This window comes from Corapipo altera, unplaced genomic scaffold (assembly GCF_003945725.1).
Source record: "Corapipo altera isolate COAL_440 unplaced genomic scaffold, ASM394572v1 55, whole genome shotgun sequence".
Taxonomy (NCBI): Eukaryota; Metazoa; Chordata; class Aves; order Passeriformes; family Pipridae; genus Corapipo; species Corapipo altera.
Genome location: NW_020884882.1, coordinates 16,321,493 through 16,349,193, shown reverse-complemented (window position 1 = coordinate 16,349,193; position 27,701 = coordinate 16,321,493). Strand labels below are relative to the sequence as shown.

Here is a 27,701-nt window from a genome sequence, read left to right as displayed (position 1 = left end):
TAGAAATTATGGATAATGTTTATAGGAGTCCCTGAGGATTCCAGTATGACTAAATTCCCAAATTGTTTTAGGGACTTGCTCTTAGATGAGATTTTACAGCTCTGAGTTGATAAAGACAATTAGTTTGATAAAGAGAATTAGAAACCCAATTCTCTGCTATCTATGATTATTTATGATTTTCTGTACTTGAAAGGACCAAGAACTTTAGGCCATGTTTTTGCCCACAGTTCTGCTGGCAGTTTGATACTGTTTTGACCAAGTGGATAAAATCTTGGATTCAGGATAGTAGTTATGTGTTACTTATATAAGCTGGCTTAAAAAATTAGTTATTCTCTTCTGGACAGAAATTTTTTTTAAAGGGGGTTTTTAGACCATATTTAAACTCTTAACACTTGCTTTTTTAGGTGTGTCTAACATTACATACAAATCTTGAGAGTCAGGGAAATAAACTGGATATAGACCAGACTCCTCACCTAGACTTTAATATGTTTTTGTTTGGCTAGTATATTTATATACATATATGAAAATATGTATGTTTATCTTCTAAAGTCTTGTTGATGTCAGTTTTTTTCCTGTACTTTCTAAATTGTTATCTAAATATCTGCCAAGAGATGGCGGTGCAATGCTGCTCCATGGGCTGGGTGAGCCTGTAGGAAGGTCTAGGATTGGGGAAAATACAGAGGCTCCTTCCCGGGGTTTTGGTGGCCTCTCCTGGAACAGACCAACACGTTTATCAGCTCACTTCATACATGCCGTGGGTTGAGAAAATAAGCACAATTCAAACTATTGTCTGCTTTGCAGTGCTCTGCCAGCTCTGGGAAAGTTTCTCTTCCACCTTGCAAGCAAGGGTACATGTTTTAACCTGTGCTGTGGCTTGTCCTGTTTTGGGCTGGGATAATTTAATTTTTGTGTTAGTAGCTGGTGCTGTACTTTTCTCCAAGACAAATCCAAGGGCAACTCTTGGGCTGGCATCACTTCCATCATAGCTGATGTGATTCCCTGGCAGTAGTGGTGCAATTCTGATTTCTGTTAGCCAGGGAGTATTTAAAAAATAACCCTCACTCCCCAAATATGAATCACCTTGTATTCCTTCTGGGTTCTGTATGGATTTAAGTGAAGCAAGGCTTGCAGGGAGAGGTAATCTCTCCAATTTGTCAGAGTTCAAGCTTTCTGGTTTGAAAGCCCTTCTCCAAATCTCCGTTGTGCAGTCAGACATTCCAGGTGCACCAGAGCACAGAGCTGTTAATGCTGGAAAACTTCCTCTGTGTCTTCTGAATACCAAAGTATTTCTGGGAGAAGGTGGGTGGGAGATGAGGGGGATGGAGCTGCAGAGTGCCCTGTTTCCCTGTCTGAGGGAGGCTTTGTGCAGTGCTGGGGGCTGTGTCTGTGTGACTGGGGGGTGTGAGGTCGGTGATGGTTTGTCAGTGCTGGGACCTTCCTGTCCCTCCCAGTGGGATTTAGTCCCTGCTGTCAGTCAGGGCAGGCTGCAGGTTATAATTGTTGGATGGTGTGTTGGTGGAGCTGTCATGGGAAGAGAAGTCCTCAGGAAGTAACTTTGCTTTTTATAACCCCTTCATTTACTACCAGTCCAGTTGCCAGCTGGGTCCCTCAGCTTTCTGCTCAAGAACACCCTTCTAACCCCAAACATTCTCATGCATTTTCCTTTTCCTTGTTTCCTGCTGTTGCACATGAATGACCTGAAAGTCCATCAGTAGTGAGGACAGGCAGAACAATCTGGTAGTGAGCCTCATTTCCCTCTTCTCCAGCCATGGTGTACCCAGAGCTGTGCTCCTGGCTCACCTTGGTGGAAAGCTGGGCATCACCTGCCCCACTTGGGCCTGTAACTTGTAGTGTAGTGGCTCTTTTCCAGGCCTTTAAGACTGATGATAATGAACTCAAGGCTGAAACAAAACACCCTGGTGCCTGTGATGAGATGTCAGGAAAAGGACCCGAGGTCTGGGCCTATTTTCAGTCCAAAATTGGTTTTCGTTGTCAGTTGAAGCGGCTCCCTCCATTCACATGGGATGTTATTTCCTTAATCAATAGCACTTTGTCAGGACAATTTTCTACTATTTAGTCTGAATTTTCAGTGTCTTAATACAATCTAGTGTCTCCCTTACTATAATAAATATTTTATACTCTTATTCCAATTTTACAGCTTTTCATAATTTGTGCTTCTGAGTGAATGTGAAGTTTCATACCCAGTGCACATCCTGTCTTATTTTTTCACGTAGCCTTGAATTTCATTGTTCTTAAAGCTTTAATAAATACTCCAGTCATTCTAAAGACATTCTTCACTTGAGGAAAATGAAGGGATAACCTGTGTAATGAGTGGAAAAAATTTATAGCATTTGAAAAGTAAATCTAAGCCATGGTGTCTGTTCCAAAGCCAGGACTGGAATCAGGCTCTCAGTGATTTTGTGTCTCAGTTCAGCTCCAGGGCAGATGGCTGGCAGGGACACCAGAAGTTGGTCCTTGGCCAGCAAGACATAGAAGTGGGAAGCTGAACTCTGAACACGAGTCCAGAGAGGCCTGAGCCTTGATCCTTGTTAGCAGAGGCTGGTGGAGCTTCACTCTGCTGTGCTTTTGATTTTTTTTAACCACATCAGGAGAACTTCAGAACAGAGACAAGTGAAGGACAGGGGAAGTGAGGGCTGGAGGACAAATGACTCATCAAAGATTCCCCAGCAGGATGTGGCTGAGACTCGGGTCTTCTGAGTCCATGCTGATCTCCTTGCCAACGTGCCAGAGCTGGAGCAGGGCACTCAGACCTGCTGCTGCCCTGGGTCTCCTCACCCAGGCTCCAGCAAGGCTCTGCCTTCCCTCTGTTCCAGCCAGACACTGCTGAGGGCAGGGGGGCCCTTCCTTGGCATCAGCAGGCTTTGGGTTAGGCTGGTTCTGCAGAGGAGGGAACATCATCTTCAGCATGAAACATCTCTGCAATTTTTGTGGTGTTCAGGGGGTTTTAGATCAAACAGTGACTAAATCCCTGCTGCCTGGGAATGCTGGGGTGTGTTGTGGCAGACAGTGTGCCAGGCTGGGGACATGGACCCTGGGGACAATGGCCAGGCTGTGCTCCCTCAGCCCAGATAAACTGTGCTCAGCACTGGGAATCATCCCTGCCTGGATTATCTGCACATATGCCAGGGTGGCAGCCTTTGAATGGTGTGGGTGTGCAGGGGGAGCAGAGACAGAAGAGCCTTTTGTTGGTGGTGTCTCTGCAGGCTCTGCTGAGAGGGGGGGCTTATTTAGTGGTGACTACATTTTGTACACGTGCCTGGACAATCCTTGGGTTCCTCCCAAGTTTTTAGGTGCTCTGTTCACAAACCTGTGGTCCTGGAATGCTAATGAATAAAGTGTGTTGCTACTGCCATCACAAATTTATTTTGATAGCAGAGTATTGAGAAACTTTTAAGATTAAAGGGGGAAAGCAATTCCTATTGATAAGAAATCTGAATGCAATTACCAGGGCTTTTGCAATCTGTCAGCATTGTATAAATACATATATATATATTCTCCCAACTCTGCAGTCCTTTTGCAAATCACTTTGCATTTTATCCCCATCCATATATTCTCATGGAGTGCCCTGTTCTTTACTTTGGTTAAATTTTATGCTGAAACCTGATTTGTTTACATTAATGGAATTAACTTTGTGTCTTTGCACTCTCTGGTTTAAAGGGCTTCCAACATGAGTGTATTCGTCTGTGGCTTTATTTTTTGTGTCTGCTCAGAATATTTTGGGGAATTCTTAGGATCCATCCTTCTCACTTCAGAATTTTTTACTGTAGGCAGTAGTTAAAGGGCAAAGAAAAAAAAAATGCCTTGACCTAGTTCTGGAACTAAAGCCCGCAAAATGTGCCCTGGTGGGGAGTCTCCTTGCTGGAGCTGTGCATTTTGATTCCTGCCTGGCTTTGTCTTTCCATCTGTTCCTCTCATCTGCAGCTCCTGCGCCGTCTCTCAGCGAAGCTGTGATTGCTGGTGTGTTTTATTGTGTGCCAGACTGTTTGGGGACTGGCTGCTGACTTCTTTCTGCTGTGCTGATCTGCTTTTGTTCCCCTGACTCAGATCTGCCTCTCAGCTCCTCTCGCTCTCTGACAGACACTTTCCTTCCAGGGAAAACACTCTGACAAGATTTCTATAGAAAGGAACAAAGCCAGAATCTTTTTTTTTTTTTTTTTTTTTGCATAGGATCTACTTCTTCCTATGGCCTTTTATCTGCCTTTGCTCTTGTCTTCTACCTTCACTATGTCATTGCCAAACTTTGTGTTTCCTGTAGTTCTGTCCCATAATCCGAGTGTGATTTAGGATGTTTTCTGTTAGGCTTGAAATAGCTTTTATTTAATTGCTGTGAATAAGGAGTCAGTTTGAGCTGTGTGTTGGATTTATTCTCCCCACCTCCAGCAGGTTTCTTCCCTCCTCTTTATTTTGGAAGTGGACTTGACTGAGATTGCTGCTGTATAAATGCAGAGCAGCCAGCCTGGTTTCTGCTGGGTTACAGCAGAGATCTGGCATCACAAACTTCACAAAGAAAATCAGTAGTTTTGGTTTCCCAGTGTTTTATAATTTCAGGTTTTGAGTGAAGATGCTGCTGCTCAGGTTTGGTTTGTGCTGAGGAGACCAGGAAATGTTCTTGGTTTTGGTTTTTCATTCCAGTCTCCTGAGAGGGATGCACACTGTGGTAGAGGAATTTGCCTGAGAGTTCACGTTCAAGACTGACATTAAAAAAAAAAAATGGAAAAGAGCTTTAAACTTCATACTGACAATGTTTCCCTCCCTCTTATCATGCACCCACTTTCCATTGTTTCCACCAGGGGCTTTGGAAACTTAATTAAATTCTAAGTAAATTTTCCTATCACAATTGGCTCACAGTGCTATTGACAATATAAACAAAGCACACAAATTGTTTAATGCAGGAGGAGGAGATAACAAAAAGGGGGAAATGAAGCCTGGCTTGCTCCCAGTGGTGCACCAGGACTTACTTTTCCAAACCCTGGAGCTCTGCTGTTCCTCCAGTCCAGGCTCAGTGTTGCTTCAAAGCCTTCCTCTGATATTTTGCCTCTCTTATGCCTTTAACAGGAGAGGGAAACTCAGCAATTGAAAAGCTGCTGAGCAGGACATTCTCTAAATTGCCATTCCAGAGGCTATAAAGTTAAAAAAGGACCCCGAGGTGACCTACCAGTGTTTGGTTGCTGCTTGTACAACTTACTGAGCGTGTCAGGTGTTGGTGTAGCAGTAACAGCAGCGTCCTGTGCTGTTCCTGGAGAAGTGGAGTAAGAACAAGACAGGGAGTATTTAACAGTGAAGTCAAAATGTGACCTGGGCTGGTTGTGAAAAATTCCAGTGGAGTTCAAATCTAAAGCTGTTTCCTGACAAGCTGTGCAGGTGTATTCTGGGTACAGGTGTTTGCATAGGTGGGAGTTACTAAAACAACTGAAAACTGTTAAAAGCAAACTTGATAGTTTGAGGAATATATTAAAAAGAAACCTAGACCTGAGGGGGAAAAAAATATAACCGTGGCATTGACTGTCTTTGTGATAAGGTCTGAGATTTTTCTCAAATAATTAGCAGGATATAAATATATCAGTTCAAAGAAATGTGCAAATCTCTTCTGACAAACATTATTATCTAGAGGCATCCTTTTTATCTGCAGGCATTGTTTCTTGTGCATCCATGGTTACTTACTCTCCCAGAAGGGGGAAAAAAAAAAGGACTTATCTGTTCCTAGGTATCGTGTTTTACCTCTGGTTAAAGCTGTGCTATGGGGGAAAGTTTTCCTGCATAATCTATCCTGGGAAACGGTCAATAACTAAAGCAGAGTAAAAGTTAATTACCAGCCAGTTGGTGAGGCCATTAAAGCCATGCCCAGGGGGAAGAAGAGGCACCAGAGACAGGAAGGAGGTAAGAAGTGAACACTTCCCAGCAGGACTGTGTGTGTGAGGAAGGGAAGGCAGTAGTTCCTGTACATGAAATAAAAGAAGGCAGAAGTTTGTAACTCAGATTCAATCTGATATGCTGAAGGCCTTTTAGTTTAAAAAAAAATAATGATTTTATTTCAGACAATCACAGGGTGGTTTGAGTTGGAGGAGACCTGCCATGGGCAGGTTCCACTGTCTGCCAGCTGAGCTCTGTGGGTGTTGTTATTTGGGCAGTGTTTGGCAGCAGAAACAGCAAAAGGTGATCATGCTGGCAAAAACTGGTCTCTGAGATACTTGGCTTAATTTTAGTGCTTTGCTAATGTAAGAGTTTGATTTAACTGCTTGAGAAGGATGCCTGGATCTTGTTCAGCCTAGGTAAGAACTAGCCCCATTCTGTCAGATAGTCTGTATTTTAATAAGCCTTGTGTGAGGAGTCTGTGTGTTCCACAGCAGAGGTGACCTAAGAGTCTTGTGGGTAATAATTTATATTCTGTAATAATGAGTTTTCTGTTATTCTCCTTCCTGCTTTCCACCTGCCTTAGGTTGTTCACTAAGTAAAAATTAAGGATTTTATAGATCAGAATTCAGATTCTGCTTGGTGTCATAAAGGCCAAACATTTGCTGTGGGATGAGACACAAGATGTGCTGTCTTACTGAAGGTGTCCATGGTGCTGCTGCTGCCCTTTGCAGGGAATGCCAGGGAACTGGGGCCCTCCTGGATGTGAGCAAAAGTACTGGATTTAATCCTAAATTAAGATTGGTAGGTCCTGTTTAGGTAGGTCCTGATGAGTCCACGGGCTCAGTAGCTTGATGATCTTAGAGCTCTTTTCCAGCCTTAATGATTCTATTAATTAAATTATTTTGTAAAAGTCACATTTAGATCAGCTGGCTGATAATTTGGACCCGAGCTTTCTACGTGTGAGAAAAAGAAAAATTGAGTCTGAAAGGCAACAAGAGTTTTGCCATAAAGGATATTTCCCTAAACCAAGGTACAAGTGGAGCTGAGACATGGCATTAGGGAACACAGATAACCTTTTTAAGCCTTCAGTAAAGCATTCTCTAATACAAATTACTCCAAAGAAGTCATTTAGTTACAAGAGCCTAATTAAACTCTCTGATATGAACAGAAATGGACCCCACAGAGCAGTAAATGAGCCATTATGGTCCCCAGAAGTACATTTTGCAGGGAGAGCAGAGTCGGTGACAGAGGGTGCAGAGCCCTGTCCCGGAGTGCTGTCACCTTGGATGTGTCACTGCCTTGGACCTCCCTTCATCCTGGGTTGTAGCAGTGCTCAAATCCTGATGATGAACTTTGTGAAAGGCAGAGTTTGATTTGTTGAGGACTGTATAAAAATTATTTTGAAGTAACACTGTCAGCAAGGATAAGAATAACCAAGCACCTTTTGGGTGTGCAGGTACAGCTTTGGGTGTTTCTTCACAGTTTAGGAACTTCCAAGTTTATATGATCCCCCCTCAGTTTTATCAGTTGGTTTTATTAAATGATGGTACAGAGACCATAACAGATGTGAGATTGTGGAAAAAGGTTATAACATTAACACTACAGAACATGGAATCTGGAAACTATTTGCCTCTGCTTGCCCTTGGTGCCACTGGCTGCACTGAGGGATTGGAGCTGGGGGAATGTCACCTGGAATTTGGGTGGCTCTCCATGGAAAGGTGGTCCTTTGGGATTGAAGGTCTGTTTTTCCTTGTGATCCATTGCTGTTATGTCAGTGTTTGAGTTGAAAAGCCTCTTCTCTAATGGAAAAATCAACTTTTCTCCTCCGTCCTTGAAGGTTGTAGCAGGTTTGAGGGTCAGGAGCTGAGCAGAGCTCACGTGCTGTGCAGGAGGGTGAACCTGCCCAGCTGGACTGGCAGCACCTCCAGCCCAGGATGTTCTGAGGGGTTGGATTGGAGCTGCCTGTTTACCTCAGGGTTTTTCTGACACACACAGAGTAGATGTTGTAGGCATTTCAAACAACAGATTGTTGGGCTCTTGGTGGGTAACAGCGAGTGGGAGTCAGCAAATTCATTACTGAGAGAATCAGTTTTCCTGCTGTGATGATGAGTAGTGCCTGTTGTGGCTTCAGGAGCTAAAACACATCATCTCAAGAGTCCTTGTCATGTTCTTTTTGGGGTTCTGGGGGCCCTTTCTACGTTGAATTATTTTGGTAAGCCCAGTCCACAGCTGAGCTTCAGTTTGAGCTTTGGGCCATGTTTCATCCTCTCCTCCCTGGGGAGGCAAAGACACAACTTTCCAGTCTTTGTTCCCTATCCTTACTTTTTCTGTCTCATATGGAAACTCATGTCCTGGAATATGCAGCAAACACGGATTTCATTTCTGATAACACATGCCCAGCACTCCAAATCCCAAGGGAGAGATTATTAAGCTTGCATTTCTTGGTTGTTAATGGTTCTCAGAAGGTGATGAGATTAGTTATCTTAGGAGCATGAGGTAACTGTTGTTTTTATTAGTTGCTGGCAGATGGTGGCTGGGTAATGAATGTGGAGGGAGTGACAGTCACAATCCCAGGAGTTCAAGAGAGAATTTTTACTCTCCGGAGAGTGGAAATGGGTCTGTTCAGCATCTGTGAGAGAAGTTCCTGCTGTCCACAGGAAATTCTTTTGTCCAGGAAACCACCGAGTGATGAAAATTATAACTTTATTCTGCTGTTTTATTCTGCATTTCTCTTTCTGACTTCTCTGAGCTTCACAGACATTAGTTTCTTCTTTGAGAAGGGAAAATTTTATTTCCCAAATGCCAAGATCAGTCTCCTTTAGGTTTATACTAGAGGTATACCAGAGCTGCTCTGGACAGTGGCTGAGTGATAAACAAGTGTTTTTTCTCAGTTTAATACTGACTTGCAGAAACTCTTCCACATATGTCCTGGGAGACAAATATTTGTACTCATTCTCTCTAAACAGGGGAAAATCATTTACCTTTTCCCTTCCTCAGCCTATATGAGTGTGTTTCCCACGTGGAGTCACAAAAAAACCCTGTGTGATTTTCAATGTGCTGCTCCAAATGAGCTCCTCCATTGGAGCCTTCCTCCTCCATCCATTGTATCCTGTGGATTTCCCCTGGGCTAAGGACACTCTCTACACTTCCCAGGAATTGCAGACATACAGCTTTGTTCAATCCCTTGCTGTAATTAAGGGAGAACTGTCCATTTCCTTGGAGAATGGGAGGCTCAAATCCATTTTAAAACGTATTTTTCTGTGTTTCTCAGCATTGTTTTTGGGAGAGTTTGTGGTCACTGGATGCCAGTTCCACTTTTTCCAGGGATTTTCTCTGTGTTGCTGGACAGGTCACTGTAGATGGTGTCTGTATTATAAAAAGATGATGCAGATTTGAATTTTTAGAGTGCAGTGAGGCCCTTTCAGAAGAGCAATGCATGTTGCAAAGCAGCATTATGATGATTAAAGAAGAAAGATGATAATCTTGAAAATACCCAGCTAGAAATAAAATTGAAAATCAAACCTTTGTGTGTAGATTGCGAGAAGAGGATTTTTTGCTTAGTCTGGTGGCTCCATTAGTTTAAAGACCATTTCCATGTACCCAGCAAAGATTATGCCCCTGGAGCAGATGTAGAGTTTGGAGTCCTGCTGAGGTGAATCAGCTCTGCAGAGCTTGGCTTTGCTGGCAACAAAAAGGAGGAAACAGCTGGAGAAAGCTCTGAGAGGCTGCTGGGGGGAGGCTTCCTATAGATTATTCTCCTAATTGCTCCAGCTGAGCACACAAGAAGAAAGGCAGAGCCAGGGGAGGGGGATTTATGGAAAACTTGTCCTTTCTGGGAGCTGATTGCTGGCCTTCTCACAGTGTGCTGGGGGGGAGCTGGGCTGCTGAATCTTATCATGTAACAACTAAAAACATTCATTCTTAGCAGCAGTCTCTCCTGACCACAGTTCACTTTCTCAAGGTATATGGTGTCTAGTTGCTATGAGGTAAGGAAAAAGAATAAATCCAAACCAAACTATAAGAGACTTGTTAAAGATTTACAATTTTCCACCTCTTTCAGTTGACTTGGCAGGAAGTTTTTTTGTCAAGTCGGCAAGAGAGCCCTAATTTTGACTAGTTTGTGCTGGGTGTCCAAAGGAAGGAGCTGTGGCTCATTATCACTGAATGTGTGGGAAATAAAGGCAGAGATTCTCTGGCTGGAGTTTTTAAGGTACTTGTTGCAAATAACAGCACATAACAATAATTCTCGTGTGATTTATTACTGTTGGTTTCTGTCTGATACAAAGCTGCTGCTCCAGGCTCAGCTCCATTTTGTGGTTGCTGCTTCCTTGGTTTTAAAGTCCTCTAGATAATCAACTAATTGCTTTCCAGCCAGGGTTACCATGGGAAAGGATACTCTTGATAGAGGTTATATATCAAGATACAGGAAAATAGTTCCCGGTGAAGTCATGAGCATCTGCACCTGAGTGCTGTGCCAGCAATTCAGAGAACAGAGTCAGGGAATGGTTTGGGTTGGAAGGGACATTAAGGATCATCCCATCCCACCCCCTGCCATGGGCAGGGACACCTTCCACCAGCCCAGGTTGCTCCAAGCCCCGTCCAACCTGGCCTTGGACACTTCCAGGGATGGGGCAGCCACAGCTTCTCTGGGCAACCTGTGCCAGGGCCTCCCCACCCTCACAGGGAAGAATTGCTTCCCAATATCCCATCTAAACCTGCTCCCTTCCAGTTTGAAGCCATTCCTCCTTGTCCTGCCCCTCCAGGCCCTTGTGGATAGTGGGGCAGTAGGGAATGTGTAAGTGAACTCTCATTTCCAGCCTCACACTGGCCCAGCCCTTTCCACGGGGGCAGAATTGTCCACAGGGACAGTATGAAGGTGCTGAGTGCCTGAGTGAGATTTAGGATCCTGGGATCCCCCAGCCATCCCCTGTGGGTCATGACAGATGTCAAGGCACAGAAATGCAGGTGGGAGGAGGGACCTGTGTCCATGTGGAGCCACCAGCCAGGACCCTCCCCTGTGGAGCTCCCCAGCCTCTCCTGCTCTGCTGAGGTTGTCCCAGCATTTCTCCTGGCTCCCTCCCACTGAGGTGCTGCCTGCTGGAAATCAGAAAAGAGGGAGAAAACAAAGGACTTGCACAGCATCATTGTTTTGGTGATCTTTTCATTTAACTGTAGAAAAAGGGAAAAAGTTGGAATAAACACCAGTGATTGTTGGCCTTGTTCTTCGATACAGATGAACCAAGTGCATGTGTTTTTTAGCACTGGTTCAGTGTGTTTCCACTAATAAATTCAGCCTCCTCAAGAGGCACTTCAGTGAAGATCTAATACAGGCTTCTGGAAATTGTTATTGCCCTCAGATGGAGGGAAAGTTTGGGGCTGTAACAAGAAGAGCAGTTAGAAATCTGAGCACATCTGGGGTGGGTTTTTTCTCCTCTCTCTGCTTTTAAATCATGAAATCATCTAAATGGCTTTATGCATTTTTAGCATAAGAGCTACCTAAACCATTGCAAAAATGAGTAGCATTTTGGGAACCTCTTAGTATTATCTGCTCCACTTCTTACCACTTATTGAAATTGTAATGCCAGAATGGCCTGAAGAACATGATCACCTGTTTTTTGATGTGTTCTGGAAAAGGTATTTCACACATATTCCAGTGCTGCTGTCTTTACAGGGAACCTGCCTTTAATTCTTTCTCCTCCCCGAGAAAAGACTTCCCTTTCCATTAAAGCAGTTGTTGCACTTTAAAATCCGAGGTGTAGAGTTGTTTTGGGGCTTATTTTTGAAGGCAGAGCTGAAACCCTTCTGATGGCAGGTCTCAGGAGGTCTGAAGCCCTGGCTGAGAGTCAGCTGCACGTGTGCCCTGCCCAGCAATGTCACTTTGCTGGTGCCTGGACACGCTGCTGCTGGCAGAGAATTGCTGCCATCTCCCCTCTGCTTCCCTGCTGGCTTTGTAATGGCATTTTCTTCAGCCCCATGGTTTGTGTCTCCCTGCTTTTATGTTAATACTCAAGCTCAGTTCATTTAAAAAACTGATAAGGAACTGGGTTTCACTTTTTTGCAATTGTGGAGGTATTCAAAGAGCTTTTTATGTTCATAAGAGAGTTAATAACCATGTCTAGTTGGGAGAATGCGTGAAAAACGAAGACCTTTACAAACATCTCTCCTGCATATGCTGCAGTTAAATGGCAGCACTGTTACACGTTGGGAGAGGCCACTAAACATGGCCCTTGGCCAGGTTAGAAGCACAGTATCCCAAAGAGGACTTGGAAGCTTTTTTTGGCTGGGACTGTGGATCAAAAGAGGAGGCCCAAGATGGCAGAAGGGAACTGCAGGTTGGTTTGTATATGGAATTAATTTTTCTGAGAAAATGGTAGGGAAAAAAAAATCAATGTATCCATCTGTTAAAGTATCAAAACAGTGAAATGGAGGGAATACATAAATCTCCAAGACAGTTTGGTGGGTGATGGTGATGATAGGTGCAGTGTCCTGGGAAATTCCTAATGATTTTAGGGGTGTGGGTTGTTCAGTGATGTACTATTTGCCTGGATATTATTATAATACTTAATAATTCCCTTTTAGATGATTAAAATGCATTGAGGTAGCTTTGATAGCAGCTTTAATTGCCTCCAGTGATCGAGAGAAGCTCCCAGAGAAGTGTGTGTGTAGGGAGTTGGGGCTGAAGCTCAGTGAGCTCCTTCCCTACAGTCAGTGCCTCACAGCTGAGATGCCTTTGCCAGCCCTGTTGCTGTTTCTCAGGGCAAGTCAGGGACCTGGGCTCTGGATTTGAAGGTGCCTCCCTGCCTGGATTTAATAATGTGGGGAGGGGGACAGGCTCCTGTGCAGGTCTGTCTCATGAGCATGGTCAGATTTCTGGGAAAATCTGTTTTGGAGAACAGGACATCAGTGATAGGTTTTTGTATGTAGCTGTTCTGGCTACAAATCCCTCTCTTCCCCCGCTCTTCATGGTGCATTTGCTGTGTATCTTTGGGACTGCTTTGTACAAATAGTTTACTCAGTGCTAAGAGTCCTGTATACACATCATTAATTTCTTGTAGTATGGGATTTGTGCTCAATTCTTTATTTTCACATAATAGCCAATAAATATTCTAAGCACTGTGTTAAAGAGTATTCTACAGAGTGAATTCTCAACCTTTTCTACTGAAGTTGTTCTACTTATTAGGGAAAACTCAGTCTTTGAGAGAGAAGTGATGGAAAAGAGTGATTATAGCCAGTGGGGTAGAGGACCCCTGGGATGGCCAAAGTGAGGCAGAGAGAGCCTGGATTCTAATTCTGTGTCTCCTGAATATTTATTTATGCAAAAAAGAACAGGTTCAGTAGGAGGAACAGAACAAGGTCTCCCTGGCAAGTATTCTGGGGTTCAGCTTTGATGGGAGGCAGCCGAGTGATCGTGGGGGAGGAGGAACCAGCAAAGCGGAACGAGCGCCGAGCGTGTCCGTGCTGCTCTGGGGGACAGAGGGACAGCCCCTGGGCTGGGGGGACACCAGCCATGGCAGCAGGGCAGGGCCAGCAGCATCCACGGCACAGAACCACGGGCTGAGCCTGTGAGGCTTTGAGCTGCTGCTGGGGCTGGGAATGGGAGAGGGGAAAGGAGCTCAGGCTGTGCTCGGACCTGCTCAGTGCATCCCGAGGGCAGCAACCCTGGCTGAGGTGTGGGACAGGACAGGGCAGGCAGATCCCCTGGCTGAGGTGGGACAGGGCAGGGCAGGTCCCCTGGCTGAGGTGGGACAGGACAGGGCAGGTCCCCTGGCTGAGGTGTGGGACAGGGCAGGGCAGGGCAGGTCCCCTGGTTGAGGTGGGACAGGGCAGGGCAGGTCCCCTGGCTGAGGTGGGTCCCCACGGGCAGTGTCCCAGCTGCTGCAGGTGAAGGGTTCTCCTCTCCTGGATGTGCTGAGGGAGCCAAGGGGGACAGCTGCCCGGGGGCAGTGTCTTCCATGAGGCTTTTGCTCAGGGACCTAGATCACAGAATCATAAAGAAAAGACATTCAAGGTCAGGTCCAACCTTTGACCAAACATCACTGTGCCTGACCGACCACATCGTGAAGTTCCACATCTGCTCAATTTCTGAACACTTCCAGGATGGTGACTCCACCACGTCCCTGCAGAACTGTTTTTCTGGCTTTTGTAGGAATGTGGTTAAAAAGTGCCTCTGGACAAACTGATTTTTGACATGATAACAATTCTTATTTGATCCCAACAACAACTGTAGTTGAACACAAATTGCTTTTTTTTTTTCCTTTTTTTTTTCCTCTTCTGTCATTTATTTGATTTAGATTTTAAAGCATTGGGCAAACCAAAATAACCTTGTTCTCCATCTACCCCCCGCTCAGAGGTTGCATTCCTAAAGGAGCAGGGTGCCCCAGAGTGTTTCTCTGGACGTCCTGTGTGCCCTTGGAAGCTGTTTGTGTGCAGGACCCAGTGGTCAGAACTGTGGGTGCCATAAATTGGCTGCCTCAGGGAGGTGTGGGGGGTCTGTGTGAGCACAGAGCATGTCTGTGCATTTCTGTGTGAGACAGAAATATGGCAGCCTGAGGTAGAGCAACAGCAGTTTTTTAAATCCCAGGCCTTATTTAGAAGAGCCTGTAAGTGTTCTCAGTTTGTCTGAAACCCTAAATCTGTCCCTCATTTAGCCCCAGCCCCAGTGGGGGAATGGAGATGAGTTTATGTAAGCTTTTGTCACTGCAAAGTTAGATTTATGCAGTGTAGTTAAGTCAGATTTACAGGACACTGTTAACTCTGAGAGAATGACCCAGAGGATATAAAGAAATTTCAGCTGAGGAAATGTTTTATTTTAGTGTCTGGAGGAGTTTTACACCAGGCAGACACTTGCACCCTCACACTGCTGAGAGTTACACCAGCATATTTCTGGCTGTATAGCTAATGAGGTTGCTGGAGTGCAGTTGAAATTCTGGGACTGTAATTGGCTGAAAGTTGGCTGCAAACACCCAGGTTAACACTTCCCCGCTGGAGCTGGGGCTCTGGAGCTGGCAGGGCTCGTTCCCTGGGCTGGGAATGCCACTGTGCCTGGTGTCTGCTCTGGGCAGGTGGCCGGGCACCTTCACAGGCGGAATTTCACAACAGCAGCTTGGTTTTTAAAAGTAGGGGTTATGATTTACAGATCCAAATAGCTTCAGAATGTCTGTGCTCCTCATATTGCTGTGTGTAGTCAGGGGAACTCAGTCTGATTTAACGAGCTGCAAGGGAGGAAGAGGCCCTTGCCTGATTTCCTGGTCCATGTAAAACAGGAGCTTCCTTTGCAGGGCTGGATCCCGTCCTCTTCCCTTCTCCTCCCAACACCTGAAGCTGGGGGGCTTGATGGAAACTGTGATTATGTAAAAAAATATATCAGGAAAGGGCCTTTCTTGTCCCTTTCTCTTCTGTGGACCAGAGGGATGCCAGCTGTTCCCTTGTGACACCCACTCTGGGAACTGCCCATGGGGGGTGTGAGTGGAATTCTCTGATCTCAGGGGTTTTCAGGGCTGAAGTGTTGTGTGCATGATAACTCTGAATTACATTAGAGCATATCATGCAAGTCCCTGCTAGGGCAAGCATCATATACTGCTATTTATTTTCCAAATCAAAAGGGAAGTTAGTTAAAAAGGTGATCTTTTTCCAGGGTAAAAATTATACAGGATTGGTTTAGCAGGACATACTATGGGGAATTGTGCTATATATATATATATACATATACATATATATATATATTCATTCAAGACAGTTTCAAGTCAAATACAAATTATTAAAGTGCATCAAAAGGAGCTGTGAAATTTTATGAATTAAAAAATGGGTAGAAAGATTATAATCTTGAGACAATGGCAGAAACTATTGTCATGATACAGTGATACTGTCCATGGAAGGCTCAGAGAGATTGGAAAAGCTGCCAAAGCAGAAATTAAATTGCAATTATCGGTGTATTGGCTGGGTTTGGGGCTGAAGATAAGATTTAAAATCTTACAAACCTCTGGTATTTGCAGCAAAATAAATAACCTCATCTGAAAAGGCAAAGCAGATCTTGATTAATCCTGCATAGGAGACGGGGCACAATTCAAGATACTGCCATGAGGTTTGTCATCATTTTATTCAAATTCGACCTCCTGGGAGAAGCAATAAATCCAGCACAGCAGAGCATTTAACTTCAAAACCCCCTGTTTAGGAGCCTGCCTAAACATAATTTTAAAGGAACAGCTGAGATTATAATGCTTTGAGGCACAATGGCTCAGGAAGGCCACCAAAAACATCACTAGAAGATGAAGTAAAAAATGTAATAGCAATGGAAGGAAAATTTAATAAAGCATACATTTTGGTTAATCTAAATGTAAAACCACAAGAAAAGCTAAAAAGATTGAGGTATTGACAGTCATAATTAAAAAAAGTAAAGCAAACACTCTGCAAACAAGGCTGTGCCAGCCTGGCACTGCTGGGTTTGAGTTCATGGGTAATCCATGGTAAAGGAATAAACAATAACACAAGTCACATTCAGGGGCAGGAATGTGATAGTGGAAGAGGAAATGCAGGATTTGCCTTGGCACACAGGGGAGGGAAACTTGGGAGGCTCCTGTTCCTGTGGGAAGAGTCTCTGGAACTGTCACAAATGGATGTGTCAGGAGAAGATGGTCAAAACAGTCCATAAAGGAACACAATGACAGGAACAGATGGCAGCATCCTTGGTGAGAAAGGAACTTAAACGTGGGCTATTAACTGTCACTTAAATCAGCCTCAGTGTTAGGAGACAAAAAGGACATTCTTTATGTGCAGGAGAAGGAGAGGTGTCGTGGGAACCACAGGTGTGCCTTCTGTATCTGGATAATAAAGGTTATCAGACACATATATAAACATGATATAGTAGGAAAATAAAACTTTTAAGGGATTCACACCTGACAGATCAGTCAGATTTGTCTGAAGGAGTTAATGGCTGTGTGGATAAGGGTGCTCTACTCGATACATTGTGTACATGAATTTTTTCAGAGAGCTTTGAGCAAGGTCCCTTGAAAAGAACAACGCATTTTATTTGTAGTATGAAATGGATTAGTAACTTGCTGGTAGATGGGAAACAGAAGGGAAGAAGAAAGGTCTTCATTTGCATTGAGGGAGCTTTCAAAGAGTCAAACAGATCGATTTTTGGATTTGTGCTGGTCACTGGATTTGTAGCCTTTTCCCCCACCTGCTGTGGCAGTTCCCAGGTGTCCACTTCCAGACCTGGGCATGAGACTTGGAAAATGTCTTTGGGCAGGATGATGTTAATTTTGAAGCATATTTTCTCTTGGAATGAACTGGCAACCTGAAGCTATTTTAAATTACCTCTTTGTTTGTGGGCAGAGGGTGAACTGCTTCCCACCATTTCGGGGAATGAGCAGCTCTGAATTCCTGGGGTGGATGCTCTTGTCCTGCACTCATCCGGTGTGTTTGTCTGTGCCAGGGACAGACACAGCCATGCTTCCTGCAGTGCCATTGACCCATGGAGATCTCCAGAAAGCTTTCCTTATTGGAGCAGCCAAACTTCCAGTCCTGGTAGGGTGTGAGGGGGCAGAGCTGGGCAGTCAAATATGGCATACAAGCTCCTTACCTGCTCCCTGGCTGTGTAACCACTGCAGAATCAGCAGTGTCACCGTCTGCTGTCACCTCCTGGTGCTGGAAATGGGAATGTTGGTGACAAACTCTGTGTTAAAGCATGAAAAATTATTTTTAGCTTTCCACCTGCAATAAAACATCAAGTTTGAGGCTGGTGGGTTGAATGTTTTCTGACACATTAATGAACAGCCTCGTCGACAGAAGGATTGTGTTGCTATTAATAGATCTGTACCTCTGTCTCAGGAAGTTTTAGGCACCTTTGTGGTCTCCTCTGAGAGGAAGACTTGAACACACAGACGTGTTTTCTGGCTTTCAGTGTCTGTCCTTGGGTTTTCAGCAGCATGTTGAACAGGATTGTAAGGGCTCTTGGTTATCAGCAATGTCTTCTTTGTACAGTTTTCTGTACAAAAAATATTCATTACTAAAATATGCTTTGATATAGGATTAAAAAAAAACCCAAACATCTTTTAGCATTCATTCTTGACCACTTCAGCCACTGAATCTTACAGTCCAGTTTTACTTTATTGCCATAACACACTCCCTTGCCTTTCTTTTTCACTCCTTTTCGCCTTTAAAAAAAATCAGAAAATGGAAAGGATTTGATTTTTAGGTGAAGATGTGTCTAGTGTTTGAAAGTTATCCAGTGTAGCAGATTCCCAGGAAAAAAGTCCTGGAAAAAGGTGTATTTGCTGTGTTGAATTCTGTGCAATATAAATCCTTTGTCCTGGGGACTGTGGCCAGTTTTAATGACAAATTCTGTGGGACTTTCTCCCTCTGTGACTTGCTGTTTGCTTGCCAGGCTCATCCCAGCCTTTCTCCTTTTCCATGCTGTGGCTGTCTCACTCCATCCCTCTCTGCACGAGGAGGGAAAATAAACCAGGCACAAACATTCTTCTTCCTGGAGGTGTTATTGCCCATAACTCACACAAAACCACCTCCAGCTTTCGATAGTCTGAACCTGCAAGGAAACGACTGACCTTGGAGAACGATTCCTAACAATGGATTTGTGGGAATTTTTCTCAGTATTCAGAGCCACTTGATTTTTTTCTCTCTATTGAAAAGTTGCCAGTTAATCCTGTAACATTTCCTGCTCACCTGGCTCCCTGCTGTGAAGCAGTGTGGCTGGACATAGAGAGAATTAAATTTGGGATTGGGGAAGCTCAGTGTTAAGTGAGGGAGACTCCAGCAGTGTCAAACCAAAGGAAGTGTTCTCTGCAGTGACAAACATGTACAACCACTGTGGGTGAGCTGTTGCATTTTGTATTTCAGTTACTTATTAGAATTGTTTCCCTTGCTTGCTGAGGGCTCAATTCCCTGTCCCCCCTTCATGGTGATGTGCTCCCAGTGCTGGTTAAGCAGGGGAAAAAACCTGATGGTACACACTGAAATTTGCTATTAAACCATATGACTAATTTTAGGTTTGAAATAGTCTTTTTTTCCCCCCTCTTTTGTAGCATAAGAGGCTTATTTTACCTGACTTCAGGCTTCCCACACAAAGCTAAGTGAGCACAGTGTGGAACAGCTTATTTTAAGGTGGAAAAAGTCATTAGCTGTCTCCTGCTGAGATCTTCTATTGAGAAAACCAAATTATAACCCACTGAAGTTTAGCATGAAGGAGAGGTAAATTATTGTTTATGATTTTACAGTTTCCTGCTTGGAGCTCTCAGGCTTGTTAGCTGAGCAAGGTACATGACCTTTTGGGGTGGTCAGGGATGGGGCAGGAGCTGAACTGGAAGAAGGAACTTGTTAGAACACTTAAATTAAGCACTGGTTTCTCATTTCCTTGCAGCAACTGAACATCCTTAGCAGAAATACCTTGCAGGCAGTTTTAGACTGAGAACACAAAATGCCAAGTGTTTCAGGGTCTCTGGAAAGATCTGTGCCTGCCTGAGCAAATGAGATGTTCTGTGGGGCCTGAGGAAATAGCTCAGGATGCAGTTTGGAGGATGATATCCCACTACAAGTAATGGCTCTTCATTGTTTTTTTACAAACTCTCTCTAGTTATAAATGTTTCAGGCCTTCAGGGAATATTTCCTAGGAGTAGTTTCTGCAGATTTTATTAGGTTAAATGTATATTTGTCCAGCACAGCAGAGGTGGGTAGATAGAAAAGGATGTTCAAAAAAAGGACTTGTGGCTCTTGAAAAGTTTTCACCTAAGAGGGAGGGGTTTTATTCATAATTTCCAAGTCAGGCTGGAACCATGAATTGTTCCACTGTCCCTCGGTCCATTGATAATTCTGTGGTGAGTGAGGGTTCCTCACTCCTCTGATGGCCGAGCTCAAAATCTGGTGATTTGCCTTCCAGAGCCTCTGCTTTTGTTCCCACCATGTTGCAGGGGGAGGGTGCAAGTCCTGTGTGGCTTTTCCAGACCTGCCTGTCTGTCCCGGTGCAGAGGAGGGGGAGATCCCTCTTGGAAAGGGGTGGTGTAGGATGATGGGTCTGTGAAGAGAATCAGAGGATGGGTTGGAAGGACCTTAAAGCCCATCCAGTGCCACCTCATGCCATGGGGAGGGACACCTTCCACTAGACCAGGTTGTTCTAAGCCCTGTCCAACCTGGCCCTGAAGCAACATGAGGGAATTTGGGAACCTGTTTCCTGTTGGCAGCTGTTGGAAACGAAGATTCCAATACAGATAAATCTATAGTTGAAACCCTATTTTTAAAATGACATTAAATTCATCTCTGTGTGTTTAGTGGTGGGAGGATGGGGCAGGTATTTCATCTGTTAAAGACAGGCAGATGCATCTCAAGTTGGAAAAACAGCAGAGCATCACTTTCTGTTGGATCATCCTCGTTATTTAAATGGAAAACATCAGCTTGTGTTAACAAGGGGTTTGGCCAAGACTTTGTGCCTTGGACAGCAGTGAGAGACTATAACCAGGAAACTGTAATACACAGCAAATATATTTTCATAATCTAAATTCTTGGCTTCTTTAACTGTAACCTGAATATGTGCAGTCTATAATTACAATGCCTTCTAAGCATTCCTTAACAAGCCATTTTTTTGAGCAGTCACTAGAGCAGCAATTGGTGATAAAAACGAGGGCATTAGCACTCAGACCACAGGAACAGCATCATTAAAATGCAACTTCTGAGGTGCACTACTTTAAATTTGCCTCATTATGTGTGCAATTAGGGAACAAACAATAAAATGACCATCATTTTTCTGCAATTTCTTATCCTAACTGCCTTTTTCAAAGCTTAATTAATGTTAAAAAAAGGAAAGGAGAAGGTGGTGGGCTGAGCCCGAGCTTAACAAGCAGAACCATCCTGTAGAGATGGATGAGCTCTGCCTGTGCTCAGCCCTGCGAGTCCCTGGCTGTGGCAGGAAAAAATGGGGTCCTGCATTTTGGAATGGGCTGGTGCAGTAAGGAGGGAGTGATCCTGCCCCCACGGAAGGAAACAGCAGCATTCCCACTCCTCCAGGGAACCAGGAGCAGACCTCTGGAGTTAGCATTTCATTCTGCTCAGAGGAGATGTTAATTAAGATAGTGATGAGGCTGTAGGTCTGATTGTAATGTATATACACTGCTGTGGGTGTCTCCATCCGTAATCCATCATTTGGGTCCATCCAGACACATCCATCACCTGTGGGCTTGGCTCTAACAAAAACCAGCAGGGAGGGGCACTCTGGAGCCAGAGCTGTTCCTGCAGCAATAAATGGTGAAAGTGTCTGTCTTTTCATCCATATCTGCTAATCCTCTCCAATATTCATTTGGAATACCATTGTAGATGTTCCATTATAGATATTTTGATGTTATTTATTGCTGGTAACTCTCATTTCAATAGATATTGGGTATTACGTGGCTTTGAGAGCTTTCCTTCCCAGTTGAAAGAATTGACCTGTTGTCTCACTGGTGGGAGAGGTAGAAAGGGCCAATTTGGGGAATAAGAGAGAAACTTCCACAAAATCCTGACCATCCTTCTGATGTACTAAGATTTTGTTTCCTTAAATGCAGTAATTCCAAACTCCCAGTGTGGTTCTCCTCACTGAGTGGAGAGGTCTGTTCAGGTGCACAGAGCTGAGCTGTCACTGGACAAAGCTGGGTTACCTGGAGCATCCTGGGGGTCTCACAAGGAGAAATCCCCTGGGAGGTGGGACATTACTTCAGAGCTTTACCAGGAAATCCTAAGCTGTGAAGATCAATGAGGAGTGGTGTGAAATAAGATCGGGTTTAATGCCAGTTTTAGCTAAGCAGTTGTCACTGACATTTTGGGATGAGCTTAGAGATTTCAGAAATACCGAGGCTCAACCTTACAGGTCATGTCTAAGAACGTTCTGCCAGTCTGCAGGAAAGCCAGACCTTCCAGGACCATGTTATTTGGGGGGATGCCACTGCAGAGGCTCTGCCCACCTGTGCCTGGTGGTGCTGCAGCTCAGGGTGGCTCAGGAAATCCTGTGGAATGGTTTGGGAAAGGAAGCAAATGGTACTGAGTTAGCTGGAACCACAGAAAGGAATTGGAAGTAGAGGACAAATACCCAAGGTAAAATTGGGCCCTAAGATGGTCGACACTGCTGATGGAAAAGGCCCGAGGAAGCTGGAAATACTTGAGAAATGCTCTCTGTGTAATTCAAGAGGTGACTGAGGGACATTATTTTGGAGTGATGGAGAAACTGAGGTGATTCCTTTGCAGATAAGGAGGTAAATTTATTTTTGCAGCTAGTCATGTTTCCGGGAGATCTTTATCTATAATTGTGTTTGTCTGCAGTGTGCAGATGGATGGGAACTGGTCCTGCTGCGCTGGGAGAAGGGATGACTGACACACTGAGTTTTCAGGTGTTGCCTTCAGGAATCCCCCTCCCCAGAGCAAATAAGAAATAAGAGATTTTAAACAAATAGGTGAGTTTGCAAATGCAGCATAAAGGGCAGCTTGGGAGTATCAAGCAGCTGTGCAGTGGGGATATTGTGAGATATTTTCTGTACCTTAGTTAGATATCCAGATATATCTACATCTATAGGAATAACTGTCTTAAGGCTCCTTTATAACCCCTAAAGTACAGAATGAGGACAGTGAAGAAGGAGCCATTAAAATTGCAGACAAAAATCCCTGCTTGTCATGGAAAGGGTTCGATAATTTTGCTTGTTTGCTAAAGGGAAAAAAGCCCCAACAAACGGATGTAGGCTCAGGTACTGACTTTAAATTAGCTCAACTTGCTGATGCCTTAAGACTGGGGATTAGTGAATTTAATTATGGGGAGCCAGGAAGCACATTAAGATAACATTGGGCCTTAAACGAAAACCCACAAAGCAACGAAATTAAAGTGGGTGGTTTGTGTTCCATCTTCACAATGTCCTTTTCTTCCTGCTCTGTGTCACAGGAGGCCACTCCTGCACCTCGGTATAAGCTTTTGGGTCCCTTGTTTTTAATGACTGAGTGACCTTTATGAGCTTGCTCTCCTTGCCTGTCATGGTGTCCAGGGCTCAGCTCTGCTTTGCCCAGTAATGATGCAGCTGCCGTGGTCAGGCAGGGCAGGTCAGCTGGTCATCACAGTCCAGGTCACAGCCCTGACCTCAGTGCTTTTGTGAGGGCTCCAGCAAACAGTATTTGGCTTTTCTGGTGGAGACAGGTAGTTAGTGTAATGCTGATAGAGTGTCTGAGGAAAATCGGATTTTATTCCTGCTTTGCTTCTACCTTCCTGTTCAGCCTGGTCTGCTGTTCATTACTGGGGTTTGTGTCTGGACTTTGTATTTACTTTATATTTTTTAAGAGAGAGACTCAAGATTAAACCACTTTAAGACCACTTGTACAAAAAGTTCTGAGTCTGTTTGCTGATGAATTATGCAATATTGACCTTTCTCTGACACAGGATGATGATTTTTTCTTGCTGGTATGGAAATCACAGACCCCTCACCACACATTTAGAGGCTTCTAAGTCTTACAAGGCTTTTGGTTGAGTTGTGACATGAGAAATCAGAGACTTAAATTGAAACTTGGTACTGTCCCACCTTCTGGTAACACAGGAAATGGTACATTACTCTGATATATCTGACTTCTGGGTTATTCCAGAACCTCACAAATATGTTCAGAGACAATATTAATCCTTTAGTCTTCCAAAGAGAAATAATTTTAAAACCTCCTATCCCCACATTGCTAAAGTTGCCTCTTTATTCCCTGCTTAGCATCCATCTGTTCTTGTTTGTGTCCATTTTAAAGAACTTGTTATTCCAATAAACAGTTTATTTCCTTTCTCGTTGATGTCTTTTCAAGGACCTCATGGTCACTACATGATATGCAACTTTCTTCCCTTAGTATGCAAATTTATTCTGTGTTTTCACAGAGTATTTCAGGGTAATTCACTTGATTTTTGTTTTATTTTGTTCCAGATAATTAAAAAGTGTGGAATGGCTTAGTAGTTAAGGTGGATGTGACAAAAACACTTGGGTCATTCAAAAAACTAATTAGTGAGCCTGGCAGGGAGTGTAGGAGAGAGAGAGAGGATCATCCCATGCTGGGCCAAATGGCTTTGATCCATCCTGGAATCACTGCTGATCCTCCCCCTCAGTACTGAACAGGGCAGTCACAGACTGAGCTTGCTGTGCTCCAGGCTTGGTTTGAGATGCTCAGAGTCCAGGACAGTGGAATTTTGACACTACAGACACCCCCTTGCACTGTGCTGGTGGCTGTTTCAGGATTTGGTTTGAGCTGTAAGCCTTGGAATTCTGCTAGTGAAAAGTCTGGCCGATGAATCCTAGAATCCCAGAATGGTTTGGGCTGGAAGGGACCTTGAAGCTCATCTCATTCCGTCTCCTGCCATGGGCAGGGACACCTTCCACCAGGTTGCTCCAAGTCTGTTTTCCTACTTCTCTGTGGGTTTGTTGGGAATCATCCCATGTACCAGAAATCCTTCAAATCTGCTTCCCTAACTTAGTCTTCCCATACATGTCTCTTCTAATAAGGCCCATTCTAGAGCAGGTCTTCCAGCTTTCCTTTTCCTGTATGAATTCTGAGATGGGAAGCTGTTGCTGCTTTTGCCTCATCTGTGAAGCCCAAGGCTGACTTTGGACAGTCTTGTCCCAGTTGTTTATCCCATCCTGCTCAGTGCCCTTCTGTGCTTCCCTGCCTGTTCGGAGCTGGATGGAGGTGGGAGATCCCCTGCTGATGTCTCAGCAGCAGCTCCCACAGAGGGTGCCTGAGGAATTCAGGACAGGGCAGCACCTCTGGCTGTGTCTCCAAACACCTTCCCAGCCTCCAGCAGCTTGGAGCTCTTCCCCCCTTCCCCCCATGGATGCCCTCCTGGGAGCCAGGGTGGGGACCTGCCTGTCACCTCCAGTGGCAGCAAAGGCAGCTGCTCCTCCTGGGTGTGCAGAACCCCCCATCTCCCAGTGCTCCCCAGTGCAGTGCCTCTGCTGTCCTTCCCTGGCTGCAGGGGCCTGAGAACCCCCTGCTCAGCCTTCTGGCTTCACTTTGAGGGGGTTATTTATTGATCTGCTTTTGGCACTTGGGAAAATGCCAATTTTCAGCATTAGCTGCTGGCCTCGTTTTATTGCAGCCTTATAAAACTTTTATTGTCCCTCTTCGATGCTGAGGATCTGTAAATGTTTCTCCTAGAATGGTTTGGATGTTTTGATATTTTCTGCCTTTAACCCTTAAAACTCCTGTTGTGAGAGATTCCCTCTCCCATCCTTCTTGCAGCATTTGAAAAGGGAATCTTTTAAAGCCTGTCTGGAACAGTGGGATGGAGGGCAGGAGAGGCAAGAGGACATTCAGAATTCCTGAATTGTTAATAAGTTAATAATAAACAAGTAACAGCTGCCCAAAAATTCTTAGCTAACTCTTGTTTTGTAAACTACTGCAATACAACATGTTTTAGAAAGTAAAGTTTTTTCCTATGAATATATAGATGCTAATTAACCTTGTAGTGAGGAGAGAAAGGTGCAGGAGAACATCTGGCCTGGGAATTGTTTTCCTGCCACAGAAGTGTTGGAAAGCACTCCAGGGTTTCTTGTGCCACCTGGAGAACGGGAGGCAGATGTGGGGAGAGTGGCAGAGCCTGTTCCCAGTCAATCTTGCTGGGATGTTACTGTGCCACTGCCTCGTGCAGGGGCTGGGGATTGATAAAGGGAATCTGCACAGAATGGTTTAATAAGCTCTGCTGACCCTTATTACTGTAAACAGGTTTGTTCTTAAGGAATCTTGGAAGAATTTCAGCAGGGCTGGGACACCACTCAACAGTTTAGAGGAGAACTATGAGATTTGTGATTAGTTAAATACCTTGTCATTACGTAGTCCAGCTATTCTGTATCTGTTTTTTTATTATTTCGTCCTCATTTACCTTTTTGTTGTGTTCTTGTTACCCAGTTATACTGATTAATCCCTGTTCCAGTGAAACACTCCCAGCAGAGCTGTGTAGAATGTCTGGTCATACTGCTGCCAACTTCTCTGTGTTTGGCCTGACCCGTTCCTTGATGAAACTAAACATTGATAATTTTAAGCCCAGAGAAAGCTGTGGTGATAATGGTGTGTGACCTCAGTGTCACAAAAGCCTTTACCTTTTGCTGGGTGAAATAATTGCTTTGTTTGTGTCCTGTTGGAAAACTGCCACATTGTATGGATCAAAAATTACCAGTAAAGAAATAGAAAATCAAGGGCTTGAAAACACCTCTTTAGGTAATGTAAGCTGTTGTTCATCATTTAACTTTGGACTTGAGTTTCCTCTCATTATATATGGAATAGCTGACTTTCATAATCTCAAATGGGGTAATAAAAGAATAATCAGTTGGCAAGAGCATAAACCATGGGAGACAGAAGTAGGTTGTGACAATGTTGAGAGGAAACGTTAATTTATTTCTGATAGTGACTGACAACTGTTTGTACCCTGTTACAAGGCTCTGGTGCCAGTTTAAGTTACAGAGTTTGGTTTAGCTCCATGTAGATAACAGACACACCTGGCTGCAATATCCAGGAATTCTACATCATGTGGCTCATCCCAAAGAGTCAAAGAAATTAATAAATACCCTCACCCACATCCTCTGTGCACTTGTACTGGAGATAATACAGATGACTTTCCCTTTAATAAGTGATGTAACTATTATTTGTGGTGAGTTGTGTCTGCTATTAAAATCCCAACTAATTGAGTGTAATAGCAGGGAGCAGAGTGAGCCAGCAGATTCTGTGCCCATTCCTCTGTCTTGTGATGCTTCCTATTTCTCCTGGAGAGAAATGAGAATTAACTGTTGGGTTTCATTTGGGTTTTGCTGTTCAAGGACGGAACAGCCCCAGCAGCACTTTGGGACAGCAGGGTTTGGGCTTGATTTTTGTTTTAGGCATTTCCTTTATCTCCAACCCTTGCAGTCCTGCAGAAATGGCTCTGGAATGCTTTGTGTAGGAAATCCTGGCACCAGATCTAACATCAGCCTGTTCATTACTCACCTTCATGGCAGTGATCAGGGAGCCCCGGAGCAGAGGGGTTTGTGTGATGCACAGCAGCACATTCCAGCTGGGTCCAAGCAGATGGGAGCAGCAAACAATGAGCAGGGACAAGGATTGCATGTCCTGTGTTCCTTGTAATCCATCTGAGTGCTGAGTTGCTGTGTGCATGTACAGAATCAGTCCTCATCTCGTTTTAGGAGCACAGTTTGTTTTATGTTTGGTGTCTCTGCAGCCTTTGGCTTGTCCCCTGTGGCAGGAGGAATATAATGAATTTTTTTATGGAGCTCTGTTTGCTTTTGTGTATTTCCTTGCAGCAATTAAGTGTTTTAATTTCTTATCTCCTAAGTAGTTGTTTCTGGTCTTAGTTCTTCCTGTCTAATCCAAGCTGCTTTGCTGCAAATGTTATCTCTGCTATTCATAGGCAAGAAAAGGGTTTCACTGGCACCGTGATAAAGGGCCAAAGATCAAACTACTTAATTCAGTCTTGCATCTTGTTACACCAGGATCAGGTAAAACTCAGTTATCATGGCCAGTGCTGCTGGATGTCCAGGAGTCACTGCCCTAAAGTTTGGGTTGATTCTCACACAGGGACTCCAAAATTCTTGTGGCTTCCAGAGCTGCTTGTTAGAGGTTGAATAATTGAAGTTCATTGGTGCTAATCGAGGTCAAGAGAAAAGAATTCTCACTCTGTGGATTGAAAGCAGCAAAATGTTAGAGTTGGAAAGAAAAATCATGGCCAGAGAAGAACCCAAAACCCAACATGAATTAGAGGTAGTGTCTGTTGGCAACTGCACTGAGTGGGCAGGCACTGGAATGAGGTGCCCAGGGAGGTGATGGAGTCCCTGGAAATGTTCAAGGAGTGTCTGGAT

At 44.3% G+C, this 27,701-nt stretch overlaps 1 long non-coding RNA gene across 1 annotated transcript; it reads right to left on the bottom strand.

Annotated features, from left to right (window-relative positions):
* Nucleotides 1–19,604: 19,604 nt before the first annotated feature.
* On the bottom strand, nt 19,605–27,075 carry LOC113945966. The gene is made up of 2 exons (XR_003527242.1): nt 26,833–27,075; nt 19,605–19,900 (listed from the first exon to the last, which is right to left on the bottom strand). It is a non-coding gene; the product is annotated as an uncharacterized LOC113945966 (long non-coding RNA).
* Nucleotides 27,076–27,701: the final 626 nt, after the last annotated feature.